Genomic DNA, 20,189 nt, shown 5'->3' on the forward strand with positions numbered 1-20,189 from the left:
CTTAGGATTAATTGGTTTGTCTACAGTTTAAGGGAGCGGGCGGGTTTCCAAAGTAGGGACATACTGGCTGTCGCTGCCGCTGCCACAGACAAGTCTGTGTGGGAGAGAGGGTCCCCTTAAGAGCCGACCTGGGCTTCTGAGACTCTCTCTGCTGGGGACACAGCGCAATGCGAGAGCATCTCTGTGGATAGGCACTTGATCCAGAGTTGCAAACCGGGCCCAGGGTCGGAGTCACAGCTATGCCATTTACAGCACTGGCCAGATGGCGGGAGAGACGTTTCCAATGGCGGAGGCGGCTGCAGGCAGGAGGCCGGCACGAGAAAGAAACAAGATTTGGGGGGAGGAGGCGGCTGGAACGAGGCCCACGGCGGACGCTCTCGGGGAGGTGGACCTCACCCCGCGGAGGTGGACCTCACCCCGCGGAGGTGGATGGGGTGGGCACGGGGATGGGGTGCCAGATCACAGGGCGCCCGGCAGCAGGTGCCCACGTGGGCCAAGTGTAGGCTTCCCAGGGGCGGGCCCCTGGCTCCAAGAGCGCGGGGGCTGCGTCTCCTCCCCGCCGGCCTCGCGGCAGCTGGGCCCTCCCCCGGCGCCGGCAGCCTCGCGGATACCGCCCCTGCCTCCCTCCCGCCCGCCGCAGCCGCCTGCCGGCGGATCTCCCAGCCGCCGGCCCACGCGTCCGCCTCCGGTCGTCAACTCCCCGCCCCCACAGAGGACCGACTGCCCAGACCGCCGGTCCCGGGGCTCCCTGGGCGGGGCCGATCCCAGGGAGCCCCCTGACTGCCTCCAAGAGCTGGGTGGGGAAAGGGAGCTTAGCCCGCCGCCGCCTCCGAGCTGGCCGCCAGGTGAGCGCCGGGACAGGTAGGGACGCAGGTCGGGACCCGTGTCCGGTCCCCACTCACTTCCGCCCTAGACCCTGCCGGGAGGGGCGGGTCCCCGGGAGTCCCGTGCCCCAGACCCCCTCCCCGGGTCCTCCCCGGGTCCCAGGCTCCGCCAGCCAGCTGCGCCCCTTTAAGTCCAGAGTCAAGCACACGTTTGAAAAGCCCCAGGTAGTACGGAAAGGGCTTTGCTTTTAGACGGGTCCTCTGACGCCCACGCATGGCACCCCGTTGCTCCTCGGCGGAGGCCACCCTGGGATAACCCTCCCCCCCCCCCAAAAAAAAACCGTATCCGATCAACACGTGTGCACAGCAGCCAACGAAAAGGCCAGACCACTTTTTACCAGTTCTGGTTTCTGTCTCTTCTGGCTGGCGGCCCCTTCGCAGAATCCGTGAATCAGAAGTCTCCGAACACCGTTTCTTGATTTAGCAAGTTTGTTTTTAGCTGCGGCCGCTCTTCCCAATTTAAGTTTTGTTCTACTAAGTTAACTTTTCCAAGTGTTGAGCAGTATCTTGTGACGCTCTGTATCCTGTTCTTTCTATCTGGATCCTTCAGCTTAGCGTCTAGTAACGAACAATCTGGAAAGATTGCGGTATTAGAAACCTACTTTTAAAATAAATAATTTTTTTAAGTGCCCAGGTATGACATAAGAACAAAAGACGAATAAGGCAGACGAAGCTTCGCATCAAGCAAAGCCCTGAAAACAGCAGCTCCTCCCCGCCCCCCCCCCCGCGCCCCACAGTCGGTTAAAATTTTATGGGATTAAATGACTTTTCAGAAATGGCCAAAGTAATTGTGATCTGTGGTGCGTTTTTTTAAACCTTTGCTCCTTTTTATTCCTCTGGTAGTTCCTTACATCTTTAAAGAAAATTCTGGGCTGATTTCTTACTTTGTCAACTTTTAGACAATGTCCAGTAATCCCTTACTAAAAATAGATGGGAGACAGCTTTCCTAGTGCCCACGTTTCTCTCCGCCCTGGATAATCACACATTCCTTGTTGTTTCTGTGTTGGCTGGTTTTGTAACATCAAACAAACAAACAAAACCCACCTTTTTAAACATGTTTCTTATTCCATTAAATTTTTGTTGTTGTTGCTTTAAAAATTTATGGGATCTTTTGACTACGCATTTTGTGAGGCCTGGCTGAGGAATTGGCTTTAATAATTTTTTAAATAAAGTTTTTATATTTATTTAAATACTAATTTTTTCACCCAATGGAGTCATATATGTGGTTCACAAATAAATAGAAATGAGTCTACCTTTTTTTTTTTTTTTCTGTTATAGAAGTACTGCCTCTTTAAGAAAATGGAAAGATCACTGTTTTAGATATAAAAGGGTTAGGGAGACATGACTACCCTCTGCAGTGTGTGAGTCCCTAATTTTGTCAGAAAAAGCTAGAAAAGACCTTTATGAGACAATGGGGGAAGTTGTTCATGGACTGAATATTAGATAACAGAATGGATTTCTTTGTACTGGGGTGCCTGGGTGGCTCAGTGGGTTAAAGCCTTTGCCTTCAGCTCAGGCCATAATCCCAGGGTCCTGGGATCTAGCCCCAGGAGCCCCACATCAGGCTCTCTGCTTGGCGAGGAGCCTGCTTCCTCCTCTCTCTCTGCCTACCTCTCTGCCTACTTGTAATCTCTGTCAAATAAATAAATAAAATCTTTAAAAAAAAAAAAAAAGAAAAAAAAGAAATGGTGTTAAGTGGTAGTGTAGACCTATAGTGCCCCCATTCTTTCTTTTTTTATAAATTTTTTATTTAGATTCAATTTAGTTAACATATAGTGTATTATTAGTTTCAGGGCTAGAATTTAGTGACTTTTCATTTGCTTATAACACCCAGTGCTCATTACTCCTTTTTTTTTTTTTTTTTAAGATTTTTTATTTATGTATTTGACAGAGAGAGAGAGCACAAGCAGGCAGAGGGAGAGGGAGAAGCAGGCTCCCTGCTGAGGAGGGAGCCCAGTGCAGGGCTTGATTCCCGGATCCTGAGATCATGACCTGAGCCAAAAGCAGGCACTTAACCAACTGAGCCACCCAGGAGCCCCTACCCCTTACTCTCTCTTAGAAGATGCACCTTGAGGTATTTATGAATTCATCAAAGGACAGAAAGCAAATATGGCAAAACGTGGAACATACGGAGATATCCATTTTACCATTCTTTCAACTTTAACATGTGATGAAACTTTTATGGTAAAATTTGGGGAAAATAAGACAAGGTAGAAACTAAGAAAGGGGGGTGCCTGGGTGGCTCAGTGGGTTAGAGCCTCTGTCCTCAGCTTAGGTCATGATCCCAGGGTCCTGGGATGGAGCCCCCGCATCGTCTTTGCTCAGCAGGGAGCCTGCTTCCCCCCTCTCTCTCTGCCTGCCTCTCTGCTTGCTTGTGATCTCTGTCAAATAAGTAAATAAAATCTTAAAAAAAAAAAAAAAGAAAGAAAGAAACTAAGAAGGGGATCAAGACATACATACAGCAGGAACTCTGGAATCCTGCACACCTAGGTTCACATCCCAGCTCTGCTGCTCGCGTGTCACGTGACCTTGGGTCCATGACTCTCCTCTGCAAACCTCAGTTTCCCCAGCTGAAAAATGGCATCTCCCTCTTGGAGCTGTTCGTGATATTTCTGTGAGATTTTGTAAAGCCCTCGCGTGTGTAGAGCAGTCGTGGGCAGTAAACTACATCTATTAGTCAAGGATTTTTCTTAACTATCATAGTGTGTGATGCTAACATCATAACTACAGCTGGGCCCTTCCTTCTATTCTTTTAATCTAGAGATAGATTTTTTTTTTTAAGTAGTCTCCGTGCCTAAGATGGAACTTGAACTCAGAACTCTGGGATAGAGACCTGAGATCAAAAGTCAGCACTTGGGGCGCCTGGGTGGCTCACTGAGTTAAGCTGCTGCCTTCAGCTCAGGTCATGATCTCAGGGTCCTGGGATCGAGCCCCGCCTCGGGCTCTCTGCTCAGCGGGGAGCCTGCTTCCCCCTCTCTCTCTGCCTGCCTCTCTGCCTACTTGTGATCTCTGTCTGTCGGATAAATAAATAAAATCTTTAAAAAAAAAAAAAGTCAGCACTTTGCTGACCGAACCAGCCAGGTGCCCTGAGATAGATTTTGAACTTGGCATTTCTTTTTCCTTTTTAAAATTCACCCAATGGCTCTGATCTTGACATTGGTCATTTTTTGCCCTGCAGTGTTTGGTCCTGACTTCCTAGGCACGGGTCCCCTGAACCCCCATTCCTGTAGCTGGGTTTCGGTGATGTCATTCATGATTCTGATAGGGAGGTGAGGGGCACACTCCAGTCCCACAGCTGGGCATGATCTACAAACATAGTAATGATGTCTGGGGCCAGGCCTTGATTGTACTTAATTTACCCATAACCACAAAGAGGTGGGAATTATTCGAAGTCCGCAGTATCTGATCTAAAACTTTGGGGCCTGGATGTTAGACTTTCTGAATGGGAGGCAAGCTCTGGGGAACCCATTCTGAATGTTACAGAAGACCCGTGGTGGGACTGGGGAGTGCCGTAATCAAACACACTGGTATTTTCTTCAGTGAAATGCATGTTCACACTCAGTGAGATAATCAAATCTCACATCAGTTTGACTCCTTTCTGCCACCGAAGGGGTCTGGGAATGACTTCTGGTTTTCAGAACTTTTGGCCCTGGAGAGAGGGGATGGGTACCTGCCCATTTCTCATTTTATGGAGAGGAAATTCTACTCAGAGAGGGAAGGCTATTTCCCCAAGGTCATGAACAGGAGTTTGCGGTGGGGCTGAGCCAGGGCTGACTGACCATAGAGAAGCTGCAACGTTCACCTCTCCCCAGTCCTCCACCCCCCCTCATGGCCTGTCACCAGCAATTCCCAGAAGCAATGTCCCTTGCTCGCCTTGTGATGCCTTCTCTCCCAGAAATATCACTGCTGCCTCCTGGGAATGAATGAGATGATGCACAGAAAGAATATTCCAGAGTGCCTTGCACAAAGAAAGCCCTTGGCAAACGTGAATTGTAATTTGTGCTGAGATGCAATGAGACCGTTTCCTTCTTGGGTTCAGTAACATCGGTGGTGTTTATCGACAGCATTAATATTTTTTAAATTATGAAATAGAACATCCATCCGAACAGGAAAGTATATAAAACAGATGCATACATCTGTGTACATCTGCACATTGTGAAATATGTAACCGGGGCCCAGGTCAACCGCAAGGACATTGTTAGCCCCCGGAAGCTTCCCCGGGTGCCTCTGGTTAATAGCCTTCTCCCTCCCGTGGGAGGGGACCACTACCCTGACTTCTGTAATACTCATTTTGCTATTTTGCTCTTCTTTCTATGGTTTTAGCACTTGTGTGTACGTCTATAAACAATATTTGATTCGATTAGCCTGTTTGTGAACTTTCTAAAGGTAGTGCCGTTAGTGTTGAGTAATTTACCATTCAAGCCAGGAAATTTTGGAAGCAATAGGGGTCACTAATTACCGTAATGACCCTGGGACAATATTTGCGGTAGACAGGGACTGCCCCAGGCAACTCAGGCTGTCTGGTTGTGCTAGAACTCACACCTTAGGTGCCTGGTCGCGTCTGGGGTCTCTCACCCCAAACGAACCTTTGGAAGCTCATCCATATCGTTGTGAGTGTTTGTCGTTAACTCCTGTTTATTGCTCTGTCGCGTACCGTTCTGTGACTCCCTTAATTTACCTCTCCATCCTACAGTGGATGGACGTCTGGGTCCTTTCCAGAGTGGAGGTATTAGAAACAGTCGTGTCATGAATATTCTAGTGTGTGTTTGCTGCCTCTGGGGTCAAATTGCTGGGTCATGGGACAGGCGCATTTTCAACTTCAGTAAAAAAATGCCCATCTAGTTTCCACCGTGGCTAGACCAATGTATCCTCCCATCAGGACCATAGGTGAGTTCTCACTGATTGCATTTTAAGTAAATTATGGTGACAGTCTGCACTAGTCGGTCGGTCAGTTGGTTGGTGTTTTTAAAAATAGCATATTCTTTATGACACATGATGTTCATTGCATTTAAGTTAAAATATACCAAAAAGCCGGGGCGCCTGGGTGGCTCAGTGGGTTAAAGCCTCTGTCTTTGGCTCAGGTCATGATCCCAGGGTTCTGGGATCGAGCCCCACATCAGGCTCTCTACTCAGCAGCGAGCCTGTTTCCCCCGCCCCCTCTGCCTCCCTCTCTGCCTACTTGTGACCTGTCTGTCAAATAAATAAAAATAAAATCTTTAAAAAAAAAAAAAAAAAAAATATATATATATATATATATATATATATACCAAAAAGCCAAAGGAAATTTACTTCCGGCTTTATGCATGGCCTTGACCCAGACGGCACTTGGGTCTTGGAAGGGGTAATAATGAAATGAGGACAGAGGGCAAACTGGGTGGCTCAGTGGGTTAAAGCCTCTGCCTTCAGCTCAGGTCATGATCCGAGGGTCCTGGGATCAAGCCCCACATCAGGCTCTCTGTTCCGTGGAGAGCCTGCTTCCTCCTTTCTCTCTCTGCCTGCCTCTCTGCCTACTTGTGATTTCTGTCTCAAGTAAATAAATAAGATCTTAAAAAAAGAAAGAAAGAAAGAAAGAAATGGGGGTAGAGAAGAAGAAATAAATAAATAAATAAATAAATAAATAGAGGTAGAGAAGTAGAGAGAAGGATCCAGAATCAGCTATTAGTGTGAGCCATGAGAGACTGTACCTAGCCTTCACCCCGCCACCAATTTTGAACAATTCTACATTTTAAAGATTATTTGCGATTGACCTTTGTAACTTCAAATTTTATGCTTCACTTCTAACTTTTTTATTCTGGCAACTTTTGATTCCCAGGATGGGAAGGAGGTGAGCCAAGCATCTCGGTCTCCCCCGCCCCCCACCTTCGTTTCCCATCTTTTGTTACTTGTACATTTATTTTCACAGTGTCAAGGTTGATAACGTCTACAGTCTGTTCTGTTACCATATTTAAGTCTTATAGGCTTTCACTGTCGAGTTTCCAGGGTTTTTGTGACAGCTTTAGTGAGATGTAATTTACATACCATGAAAGTCAGCCCTTTAAAGTGTACAATTCGGTGATTTTTAGTGAATTTACAGGGCTGTGCAGCCATTGCCAGTTTTAAAGCGTTTCTGTCACCTCCAAAATATCCCCTGTGCCTATTTGTGGTCATTTCCCTGTTCCCAAGCCCAGCCCCAGGCGACTACTAATCTTTCTGTAACTTTAGGTATGTCATTTTTGGACAGTTCATATAAATACATCATACAGTATGTATTGGCTCTTTGGGTCGGGCTTTTTTCATTTAGCATGCTGTCTGGGGGTTCATTCATGTTGTTGCGTGTACCAGAACTCCATTCTTCTTGCTGACCAGTGTTCCATTGTGTGGATGGACATTTTGTTTATCCATTCATCAGTTGATGAACCTTTGGATCGTTTCCAGTAGATAATGCTGCTATGAACGTATGCACAAGTCTTTGTGTGGACGTGTGTTTTTGGGTAGGCAGTATAATGGTAGAATTGCTGGGTTTCATGGGAAGCTTATGTTTAACCTTTTTTTTAATGTTCGCTTTTTAAAGAATCTGCCCCCGCTGTTTTCCAAAGTGGTTGTACCATTTTACATTCCAACCAACGACATGTGGTGGTTCCGGTTTCTCCAGGTACTTGCCAATCTTTTGAACAATAGCCATTCTGGTGGGCATGAGATGGTATCTCATTGTGATTTTAATTTGCATTTCCTTGATGACTAATGACGTTGAGCATCTTTTCATGTGCTTGTTAGTCATTCGTTTATCTTTGGCAAAATGTCTCTTCAGATTTTTTGTCTATTTTTATTTTTATTTATTTATTTTTTTTGAAGATTTTATTTATTTATTTGACAGAGAGAGAGATCACAAATAGGCAGAGAGACAGACAGAGAGAGAGATGAGGAGAAGCAGGCTCCCAGCTGAGCAGAGAGCCCTATGCGGGACTCGATCCCAGGCCCCTGGGATCATGACCTGAGCCGAAGGTAGAGGCTTAACCACTGAGCCACCCAGGCGCCCCTTTTTGTCTATTTTTAAATTGGTTTGTTTGTCTTACTGTTGAATTTTAAATGTTCTTTATATATTGTGGATATGAGTCCTTTATCAGGTGTATAATTTGAAGGCATAGTCTGCCAATCTATAGCTTCTCTTTCCATTTTCTCAATGGTGCCTTTTGAAGTGTAAAAGTTTTCAATTTTGGAGATGTTTTATTAATCAGTTTTTTCCTTATATGGATCACACTTTGGGGCTCATAGCTAAGAAGTCTTTGCTTAACCAAGGTCATGAGATTTTTCCCCCTATTTTTTTCTAAAAATGTTATGGTTTTAACTCTTGCATTCAGGTGTATGGCTTATTTTGAGTTATTTGTATATGGTATGAGGTAGATGCCTAAACTCATCTTTTTCCATGCAGGTTTCCTAGCACCTATGTTGAGAAGACAATCTTTATGCTAAGAGACCGGATCTTAAATGTTCTTACCACAAAAAAGAAATGATAATTAAGTGACATGATTAGAGGTGTTAGCTACTGCTGAAGTGGTAATCACACTGCAGTATATAAATGTATCAAATCAACACATACACCTTAAATTTACGCAATGTTATATGTCTGGTATATTTATATACATAGATACAATCTTTTTCTCCTGAAAATCAATAAACAGTTCTATCTAAGGTGAACACCCCTAGCTTCTAGGTCAAAGAGATTCTTTTTTTCTTGCACTTTATCAAACGAACATAACATGGATACAATTAGTGTATAGCATATTTGGACCATGACTTTCTTTTTCTTTTTTTTTTTTTTTAAGATTTTATTTATTTGAGAGACAGAGATCACAAGTAGGCAGAGAGGCAGGCAGAGAGAGGAGGAAGCGGGCCCCCCGCTGAGCAGAGAGCCCAACGTGGGGCTTGATCCCAGGACCCTGAGATCATGACCTGAGCCAAAGGCAGAGGCTTTAACCCACTGAGCCACCCAGGTGCCCCAGACCATGACTTTCTTAAGCAGTTTTTTGTTTTTCCTGCAGTTTGTCATAGCTTTAATTTTTCCTTTTTTTTTTTAAGTTTTTTTTTTTTCTTAAAGTAATCTCTATACCAAATGTGGTGCCCGAACTCACCACCCTAAGATTGAGAGTCGCATGCTCTACTCACTGAACCAGCCAGGCAACCCTTTAGTTTTTCCCTTTCAAGAAAAGTATTTTCAAAAAAAAGAGAGAGAGAGAGAGAGAGAAGTATTTTCCTGTTTCTAACTTATCCAATCTATTTTTGGGAAATTTTTTTCTTCTAGAAGACATTCTTCCTTTTATAATATCCTGTTCTTACTGTGTTTTGAATATCTTCTCTAATCTAAGTATATTCAGGGCCAGCTACATAATTTGCAGGGCCCAGTGCAAAATGCATATGTGGGCCCCTTGTTTAAAAACGATTGAAAATATTTCATTGACGGGGCGCCTGGGTGGCTCAGTGGGTTAAGCCGCTGCCTTCGGCTCAGGTCATGATCTCAGGGTCCTGGGGTCGAGTCCCGCATCTGGCTCTCTGCTTAGCAGGGAGCCTGCTTCCCTTCCTCTCTCTCTGTCTGCCTCTTGCCTGCTTGTGATCTCTCTCTGTCAAAGAAATAAATAAAATATTTAAAAAAAAAAAAAAAAAAAACCTTAAAAAAAAGAAAATATTTCATTGACAACAGCAGAGCATTACAGCAGGCAAGGAACCCCTGCAGTGCAAAGCCATGGTTGACTGTGTAGGTCACATCCCTGTGAAGCCTAAAGCCAGCCTCGTGTACTAATTACCTTATGTCTTCCTTTGGCCCTCTGAACTGCTGTCTTTCCTCTGGGGTTCACTATAGTTCTGCCTGTTTACCGTAATACTTCTCTCTCAGGCTGCTCGTTTTCTTCAAGCGTCTGGTGATCCTTGCTTGTCCAATCACATTTTCAGACAAACAAGGGGCTTTTTCAAAGTCACTGGTATGACGGGGCACCCAGCTGGTTCAGGTGGTAAAGCATGTGACTCTTGATCTTGGGGTTGTGAGTTCAAGCTCCGCATTGGATGTAGAGATTACTTAACAAAACAACAACAACAACAAAATTTTTTTAAGTAACTGGTATGAAATTTGGGGCTGTTATAAATATAGTCCTGATTTCCCACTGACCTCTTTGTCCAGTTGAACAGATGACTGAGAACTCTATGTTTTGAGACAGCTCTTATTAGTGTTAGCATGGAGGAAGCCAGTCTCTGCTGGGAGCTCAGTCCCAGGTGCCAAGATGGGAAGGGCTATACTCAGGGACACCAGCAGCCTGGGCACATCTCAGAGGCTTCATCTAGTTCCTTTAGAGAACTGTCATCCCGTATGGTTTTGTTTTTCTTGGGTGTGAATGTTGGGCAGCCTGAGATCTGTGTGGCAAAACATGAAAGTGGGAGGAGAGGGTGCAGGGATCCCCAAGGCACAGTTTTTTTTCAAAGATGGACTAACCTCTGTCCTCACTCTGCCCTCTCACTCCTGACCTGAATGCCTACCCCAGCCTGCCCACCCCCTGCCTTGGGACCCCTGACTGTGGGTCCCAAGCCTCTGGAGGTCCTTGAGGCTTCCTTTTCCCCACTTTGAGTTCAGTCCTAGCCCCGACACTTCTGTCTGCTTTCTGTCTTTCTGAAATCTAGTGACATTTCTTTCTGGTTGATGGGCTTCCTTCTGTTCACTTTGTTTTTTATGCCTTTGCTGTCCCTAGAGAGGATACTCTTTGAGAGGGAGATCAGACTACCCAGATTCCAATCCCCACCCCACTTCTGACTTCTGTGTGGCTTTATGTGAGTCATTTTGCCTCCCTGGGCCTCAGTTTCCTCATGGTATGTAGACCAGCTGGGATAAGACAGAAGTCACAAAATGGCCACACTCATTCAGTTCCTGAGTCTGCAGATCGGTCTTCTCTGGGCCATACTGTGCTTTCATTTTTCTTCTTTTATGCATTGCTAACATTGAAAAACATTGAATCACATAAAAACCGGGATTTCCAGTTTCTATTGAAAAACTGCAAGATGTGGCCAAAGTGGGCCCATCTTCCTACTTGGTGGTAAGTTCACCAGAGCAAGTATTGGCACAGCCTTCAGGCTCGCTGCACCCTCTGATTTGCCGGCTTCCACCACTCCCTGTTTTCTTCCACCCAGTGGCCTCATTTAGGATTGCCCGTCTGTCGTCAGCATTTGAACTTGGTATTCCTGGGATGCTATTGACAGAGCCTCTAGCACAGGACCAGGCACAATATGACTGTTATTATGAGGCCAGCCAGGGCTAGTGGTGTGAGTGGGGGCTCAAACCCAGCCCTTGTTCTGGTTGCCAGGCTAAGCTACCCCAGAGCTATATTCATCCAGCAGGGATGGTTTAAAAAAAAAAAAATCTACCCCAAACTGGGGCACCTGGGTGGCTCAGTCCATTGAGTGCCAGACTCTTGATCTCAGCTCAGGTTGTGATCTTGGGGTTGTGAGATTGAGCCCCAGTTCAGCCCAGCGGAGAGTCTGCTTCTTCCTCTCCCAGTGCATGCTTGCCTGCCTGTGTTCTCTCTCTGAAATAAATTTAAAAATTTTTAAAAATCTACCTAAGGGGCACCTGAGTGGCTCAGTGGGTTAAGCCTCTGCCTTCGTTCAGCTCAGGTCATGATCCCCGGTGCTGGGATAGAGCCCGGCATCTGGCTGTCTGCTCAGCAAGGAGTCTGCTTTCCCCTCTCCCCCCCCCCCCACCCTGCCTGCCTCTCTGCCTACTTGTGATCTCTGTCTGTCAAATAAATAAATAAAATCTTTAAAAAAGAAAAAACAATTCTACAGAGACTAATAAAAGCTAATATAGGCCCTGGTTATCAATAGCTCGGTCTGCCTGCTTGAAGGGGAAGCCACACTCAATCTTTGAACATGCAAATAATTCTAAAGAGCAAAGAATTTTGATCTTGTCTGACTGCTGATTCTTATGTAACCCATATGTTGCAGGTTAGAAACCACAGCAGCAGCACAATTCAAGAGCAGAGGCTTAAAATTAATAAGGGAAAATGTCAGGTAGAGGAAACTCTCCTGAAGGCATTATAAACAAGCCATTCTGTCAAAAAATTAAAAAGACAGTTGACAATAGCAGGTGCTGGCAACGGCACGTCTCCTCCATTGTTGATGGGAAGGCAAATGGCACAACTGTGCTGAAAAAAATTACTGCGTGTTTTCTTATAAAGTGAAATATACACTTACTCTATGGTCCAACAGTTTCAATCCTAGGTAGGATTGATTTCAATCCTACTCACAAAAAATGAAAACATATGTCCACACAAAAGCTTGTACACGAATGTTCATTGCAGTTTTATATATTTTTTTAGATTTTATTTATTTATTTGACATAGCAAGAACATAAGCAGAGGGAGAGGGAGAAGCAGGCTCCCCCCAACCCTGGCACGGAGCCCCGATCCCAGGACCCTGAGATCATGACCTGAGCTGAAGGCAGACATTTAACTGACTGAGCCACCCAGGCATCCCAACAGCTTTATTCATGGTAGCCCCAAGTGGGAAACAACCCAGTGTTCATTGTGGTGAATGAATAAACAGCTTGTGGTTTACCTGTTCAATGTAATAGTACTCAGCAATAAAAAGGATCAAACTCCTGGGCACCTGGGTGGCTCAGTAGGTTAAGCCTCTGCCTTTGGCTCCGGTCATGATCTCAAGGTCCTGGGATCAAGTCCCACATCAGGCTCTCTGCTCAGCAGGGAGCCTGCTTCCCCTCTCTCTCTTCGTACTTGTGATCTCTCTGTCTCTGTCAAATAAATAAAAATATTTTTTAAAAAATAATAAAAAATTTAAAAAGGATCAAACTCCTGATTGATAAGTGCAACAGTGCGCGGGAATTACACAGACCTTACCCAGAAGGAGAGAAGACACAGGAGCCTTGATTATATGTATCAGAGTCCAATCAGGAGACCAGAACCACGTAGTAATTTGGAGGGAGAATACTTAATATACAGAATTATTTTTCTTAAAGATTTTATTTATTTATTTGACAGACAAAGATCACAAGTAGGCAGAGAGGCAGGCAGAGAGAGAGGGGGAAGCAGGCTCCCCACTGAGCAGACAGCTTGATGTGGGGCTCGATCCCAGGACCCTAAGATCACAACCTGAGCCAAAGGCAGGGGCTTTAACCCACTGAGCCACCCAGGTGCCCCAAATATACAGAATTGTTAATTATAGCAGGGAGATAGCCACTAGAAATAGAGAATGCTAAAGAATATGGAAATAGGGGCGCCTGGGTGGCTCAGTGGGTTAAGCCGCTGTCTTCGGCTCAGGTCATGATCTCAGGGTCCTGGGATCGAGTCCCGCATCGGGCTCTCTGCTCAGCGGGGAGCCTGCTTCCTCCTCTCTCTCTGCCTGCCTCTCTGCCTACTTGTGTTCTCTGTCAAATAAATAAATAAAATCTTAAAAAAAAAAAAAGAATATGGAAATAGGAGACATAAGGAGCAACAGAGCTTGAGGGAGATGACAGTCCCAGACCCTGACCTCGTTTGAGCACTCTTGGAGGAGCCTCACAAAGGGCAAAGGAGTCCCTCTGGTGCTGCACGTTGAACTTTATGGAAATGCACCCGCTGGAACTTGCCAGAAGTCCATCCTCTGGAACGCTGGGGAAGGCAGTACACAAGGAAGGGGCTCACTCCAGGCTCTAGGAAACCGCCTGAGCTGGATGCTGCAAGGGGCTGGCTGCGGGGTGCCTCTGACTCTCTCTGACTGCCGGGCACTGGAGAGGCCTGCCTACTGCAGGAGGGGGGCCTGAGAAGCTTTCTGCCCTGGGGGAACCAAGGAACCAAATCTGGAAGCTGGAACCAAAAAAAAAAAACAAAAAAAAACCCACACAAAAACCTTCCTGTAATGTTCCTCTGGCTCCCTCTACTGGACAAACTCAACATGTCAGCCGGCACAGGAAAAAGATTTAAAAGGCCAGACTCCGCAGTTGGCAACTTGGAACTGTCAGGCAGGCAATTAACGATTGGCACATTATAGGATTCCACTTATTCCATATTCCATCTATTCCAGAAAAGAATGATTACAGTGACAGAGAGCAGATTAGCGGTGGCCCTGGGGTGGAAATCGGTGGGTAGGAGGGACAGGGAAGGCATATCAGGCTAAAAAAAATATGTGGGTATTGTCACTGCCCTTCTTAGGAGTTAGGGTTCCTGTGTAATTATTTCAACTTTGAACATTTTCATTATACAGTCACGGGGAGATAAAAGACCCACCTGTGGAAGATTCCGTGTCTGTAAAGCCTATCAGAATCCATTTGTGGAGGGCAAGGAGCCGCTGAGGGTTTTCAGGACGTGGGTCTGCTGCCCCCAGCAGGACAGGTGGTGGTCAGGCGCTCCCAACTAAAGGCAGACGATCTGGGTTCAAATGCTGATTCTGCCCTTTCCTGGGTATATTGTTTGCCTGATTCTGAAGTATCACTCCTCATAGTAAGTCTTCCGTGTTCGGTCTTTTATCTTCATAAAAGAAGTTAGTGAAATGACAAGTCAAGTACAAAAATGTATCCGTATCACAGCAAGTGAAAACATACACTGATAAATATATACGGGTTACCCGTAAGTTAGTCTAGTAGACTATGAGCTGATAAAATCAATAAAATGGTTTTTTTCCCATCAACTAAAAACTGCTAAAATTAATAAAGATGAAAACCCATACAAATTGAGTCATAAAATCAATAAAGCCCAAACACCATATACAATGAAGACCATGTAATGAATCAGGAGCCTTGAAGATGACATTCTACTATTTGGTCTGTGTCAGAAGTGTGCTGTAGCTGGAGAGACCGTTTGGATAGAGAGAAAAGCCTGCGGACCAAGACCCAGCTGTGCTGGCCCCCGGCTGAGTCTTCTGGACCCAAGCGCTGGGAACCCCACCCCACCACTGCTTGAGGCCAAGTGCACACAAGCCCCAGAGAATGCTGACCCATGTGCCCTGGCAATTCCCAGAGCCAGAAGGAAAAAATATCATAAAATAATGGTTATTGTGAGTATACTCCAGCAAAACACCGTGTCAATGGTATCATCACTGAGTCATGGAGATATTTTGGGGCAAAGTTTTCCAGTCTCTATGGAAAGGTCTCTGGTCCTACACAATTTGAGGAACTGCTGGAGAGAGAGATAAGCTAGCTTACTCATTTCCAGGGGTGCCTTTATTTTGAATAGTGCCATATTTTGTTAGAGAACTCTGGGGAGGGCTTTCTGGACATCTTTTTGTTCCTTTCCATGGACTCCCATCTCTTTTTATTGTTACTGTTTTTCACTAAACCTTTTACAGAGGGGTACCTAAGCTGTATAGCCTGATGAATATTTACAAGTAAATACACACATATAGTCAGCCCTCAGGTCAGGAAACAGAAACAAAAATGCTTTCTACATGAGTATACCTCTGCCTGGTTAGATTTTTAAAAAGCTTTTATTTATTATTTATTTGACAGAGATTGAGAGCACAAACGGGGGAGAGGCAAGGAGAGGGAAAAGCAGGCTCCCTGTGGAGCAAAGAGCCAGATGTGGGACTCGATCCCATGACCCTGTGGTCATGACCTGAGCAGAAGGCAGATGCTTAACCGACTGAGCCACCCAGGAATTTTTTTTTAATAGATAATAGATAAATAGACTGAGCATCCCTAGAATTTTTAAATACATTTTTTCCTTAAGATTTCATTTATTTATTTGAGAGTGAGCATGGGAGAGGGGAGGGGCAGAGGGAGAGGGAGAAGAAAACTCCCCACTGAGCCCCAACTCAGGGCTCATCCCAGGACCCCAGGATCATGACCTGAACCAAAGGCAAATGCTTAACTGACTGAGCCAGGCAGACACCCTGTGCTTGGTTAGAATTTTTAATGCTGCCTGAAAGTCTCTTGGCAGAGAATTTTTTTTAAGATTTTATTTTTAAGTTATCTCTACACCCAATGCGAGGCTTGAACTCACAGTCCTGAGATCAAAAGTCACACGCTCCAACTGAGCCACGTGGTCACCATGAAATAAGTCATCAAGTCATCGACCACAATCTCAAGATGCAAAAGATGCCAGAGATTTAAATAATACCAGAGAAATGTATTACACCAACAAAAATACCTATAGTCGGAATATCTGTAACGTGGAAGACATCCATGTCCATCAGCAGATAAATGAATAAGCAAAATGGAATATTATTCAGCCTCAAAAAGGAAGGGAATTCCGACACGGGCTACAGCAGGGATGAACCTTGAGGACATTATGCTAAGCAAATAGGCCAATCAAAAAAAGACAAATGCCGTATGATTATTCCTCTTCTGTGAGTTACTTAGAGTAGCCCAAATCCTACAGACAGAAAGGAGGAGTGTGGTTATCGGGGGCAGGTGGGGAGGGGCATGGGGAATGACTGATTTACTAGGTGAAAAGAGTTTTGGGGATGGATGGTGCTGATGGTGCAGATGAATATATATATATTTTTAAAGATTTTATTTATTTGTCAGAAATCACAAGTAGGCAGAGAGGCAGGTGGCGGGAGGTGGGGGGGAAGCAGGCTCCCTGCTGAGCAGAGAGCCCAATGCAGGGCTTGATCCCAGGATCCTGAGATCATTACTTGAGCCAAAGGCAGAGGCTTAACCCACGGAGCCACCCAGGTGCCCCGCAGATGAATATATTTAAAACCACTGAACTGTACGCTTAAAATGCTTACAATGGTACATTTTTAAAAAAGATTTTATTTATTTACTTGAGAGAGAGAGAGCACACACAAGCAGGGGGAGGGGTAGGGAGCGGGGAGCCCACCCCAGGGCTTCATCCCAGGAGCCTGAGCCAAAGGTGGATGCTTAACCAACTGAGCCGCCCAGGGGCCCCTTAGGATAGTAAATTTTATGTTATGTTATGTTATGTTATGAATTTTACCACCAAAAAAAATGGAGATAAAGAATTAGCCTTATGGAACAGGCAACAAATAAAAATAAAGTCGATTTTGGAATTTAAAAGTAATAATAAACCAGTGGTCAGTACTTAAAAGCGGCATGATTTTAAAACAGACAATCAAAGAAACCAAAGAAACACGCTATTCCTGAATTACATCTCCTACGTTCAAAGGAGATAAATACATTTCATAGGCAGGATGTGGGTAGTCAGGATTTGAACCCAGATTGGTCTGCGCCTGCAGTCAGGACACCCACTGTTTCTCCTTGGGGGCTCTTTTGGGATTTGAGGCAGGAGCATGCCCTGTGGAAGGTACCCATCCCACAACATGCAGGTCGCAGAGCCTGTCCCTTTTAGCTAGTGCTGCCTCACAGACTACTCAAAACACAGCAACCTAAAACTACAACCTTTATTTTATTATTTCATGCCTCTGGGGAATGGCTGGGCTCGGCTTTGCAGTTCTTAGGGGCTTGTGTACAGCGCCGTCTGACTGTGGCTGGGGTTGGGTCATTGGAAGGCTTATCCCCCACTGTGTCTAGCCCCTAGAATGGGACTCAAACAGCTGGGGCTCCCCAGGCACTTCTCTGCCTTCCCTGAGTCTCTTCAGACTTCAGACTTAGCCAGACTTCAGCGGTGACTGGGGCTGGGGTGTATGTGGTATGTGGTTTGCTTGGGCTTCTGAGAGCAGACTGTGGGCACCTCTCCAGCTCCTCAGTTCAGGGACTTGACGTTGGTAGCTTGTGATCAGTCACGGTAGGTGTATTTACCTAGATGTCAGCCAACGCTACGAACCCAGATTCTTTTTTTCTCCTGGAGAGCGAGCTGTTAAATGTTGAGCAGCACTCCACTGGACTCAGGGCTCCCATGGCACACGTCCCGAGAGAGTCAGGTGGTGGCTGTTGGCTGTATCTTCTTCTATGACCCAGCCTTAGAAATCCCTTAGCCATGTCACGTCTATGGCGCTCTGAAAGTTGAAGCGGTCACAAAGGTCTGTCGGCGTCAAGGAGAAGGGTGTGAGCAGTGGAGAGTGGTCAAGTCCTAGCAGACCATGTCAGATAGGCTATCTTATTATAGCTGCTTTGTTCGGCATAGCATCGCGGGTCCTAGAAACTGTATATCATTAGCACCCCCAGTCACTGTGCCAGCCAACAACATAGCTGCTCCCCCAAACACACACAGTCCCAGGCACTTGGACAGCAGGGCATGTCATGCCTTACCTGTCCCATACTGACCCAACCAGTGGTCGGCATTAAGCCGTGTGGACATGGTGGCCATGAGGCTTCTTATGGCCCTCAGCGGAGCATCCCAAACAAGGATTTTGTATATTCACGGCTCATAAGGTCCTTGTTCCCTGGTGAAGTCTGTCTGCTCTCATTTTGTAAGGGGGCCACCCTAGCCCCAGAGATCCCTTGTTTGCCAGAAACAAGCACAGTCTTAAGGCAAGCCAAGCAAGGGAACCACACTCTGGTGAGTTTCATGTCCATGACAGGCAAACTAGTGGACTTACTATTAAATGGCAGCTAATTCCTTAGGCAATTAAGAACCACTTGGCGGGGGCGGTGGGAATCACACCCTGTTTCTTAAAGCCTGTCTTATAACCAGTCACTCTGCATCAGGGTAAAGGGGGTATTCTGCATTTTGCCATGTCTGTGGATCACTAGCCTGATACAAGTTGCTTTCTTTCTTTCTTAGATTTATTTATTTATTTGAGAGAGAGAGAGAGCAAAAGCAGGAGGGGCGGAGGGAGAAAGAATCTCAAGTAGACTCCATTCTGAGAGCAGATCCCTGACACAGGGCTCGATCTCATGACCCTGAGATCATGACCTGAGCCAAAACCAAGGGACAGATGCTTAACTGACTGCGCCACCCAGGCGCCCCTTAACAAAACCTTATTCAGCTTATTTTAAAATAATAACAACTGTCATGAGTTGAGCACTTACAGACATTAGACAGCATAACAAGCATTAGATCATTGAAGTCTCTTAACCCAGGGCAGCCTCCTGTGATGGTTTTGCCCATTAAACAAGATGATGGGATTCCACGAGATGCCCCAGCTCTAATGGTTAACCCAGTGGCTTCATAAAGGCCCAATAAATGTCACCAGATGACAAAATTGTAGCTAAATGGCTGTTCATCATTCTTTTATGATGTGTAATAATAATAGCAACTAACAATTTAGTGTTCAATATTAATTAATATCCCTCTTATTTCTGAGACACCAGTGATTTTTCTTAAGTGCTTTACAAATATTAACCCGTTTTGTCCTTAAAACAACCCCATGCAGTAGGTACTGTTAACATCCTTGTTCTCAGAGCAAGGAGAGATTAAGGGACACGCCCTTGGTCATAGAACTAGCTAGAGGCAGGGTTGGAACTTGAACCCAACCCAAGCAGCATCCAGCCATGAGGCATTTTGCCAGGCTATTCCACCCCAGTGGGGAAGAAGAAATGAGTTTCTCACTAGGTCTGAGCCCAGTCACTGAGTTCTCCTTAAATAAAGATGTTTCACCTTCCTGTGCCTCAGTTTCCTCATCTGTGGAGTGGGTTTCTGAAGTGATGATTTGTTGGTTCATTCACTTAACATCTCTTCATTGCACACTTATTATGTGTCGGACACTGGTGTGGACACTAGTACCCAGTATGCAAAGCAAGCAACAGACATGCCCTCATGGTGAGGAGGTATAAAGTAGGCACCCAGCTGGCTCAGTCGGTAGAGCGTTTGACTCTTGATCTTGGGGTCGTGAGTTTGAACCCCATGTTGGGTGTAAAGATTACTTTAAAATATTTTTTAGGGGAGCGTCTGGGTGGCTCAGTTGGTTAAAGCCTCTGCCTTCGGCTCAGGTCATGATCCCGGGGTCCTGGGATCGAACCCCACATCGGGCTCTCTGATCAGCGGGGAGCCTGCTTCCTTTCCTCTCTCTCTCTGCCTGCCTCTCTGCCTACTTGTGATCTCTGCCTGTCAAATAAATAAATAAAATCTTTAAAAAAATATTTTTTAGGGGTGCCTGGGTGGCTCAGTGGATTAAGCCTCTGCCTTCGGCTCAGGTCATGATCTCAGGGTCCTGGGATCGAGCCCCATATCGGGATCTCTGCTCAGCGGGGAGCCTGCTTCCCCCCCTCTCTCTGCCTGCCTCTGCCTACTTGTGATCTCTCTCTCTGTCCAATAAATAAATAAATAAAATATTTTTTTTAAAAAGGCATTAAGTAAATTACATATACTTATGTGTGTGATGTATTAAGAGGTGATGAGAGCTTTAGGGAAATATATGGTAAGGAAAAGGGAAGGAAGAGTAGGGGGTGGTCATGAGGCCCTGAAATAGGGTGGTTAAAGATGGTCTCATGGAGAAGCTAACATCTGAACAAAGACTTGAAGTGTGGAGGTAAGCATAGAAACCCCCTGAATC

At 45.6% G+C, this 20,189-nt stretch overlaps 1 protein-coding gene and 1 long non-coding RNA gene across 3 annotated transcripts in view; both read left to right on the forward strand.

Moving 5' to 3' along the window:
- Nucleotides 1-20,189, forward strand: part of FBXO17 (F-box protein 17) — a 98,368-nt gene that overhangs the window by 68,988 nt on the left and 9,191 nt on the right. The window lies entirely within an intron of this gene.
- On the forward strand, nt 559-1,672 carry LOC116579611. The gene is made up of 2 exons (XR_004281344.1): nt 559-845; nt 1,512-1,672. It is a non-coding gene; the product is annotated as an uncharacterized LOC116579611 (long non-coding RNA).

Source organism: Mustela erminea, chromosome 19, assembly GCF_009829155.1.
Source record: "Mustela erminea isolate mMusErm1 chromosome 19, mMusErm1.Pri, whole genome shotgun sequence".
In the NCBI taxonomy this organism is placed as follows: domain Eukaryota; kingdom Metazoa; phylum Chordata; class Mammalia; order Carnivora; family Mustelidae; genus Mustela; species Mustela erminea.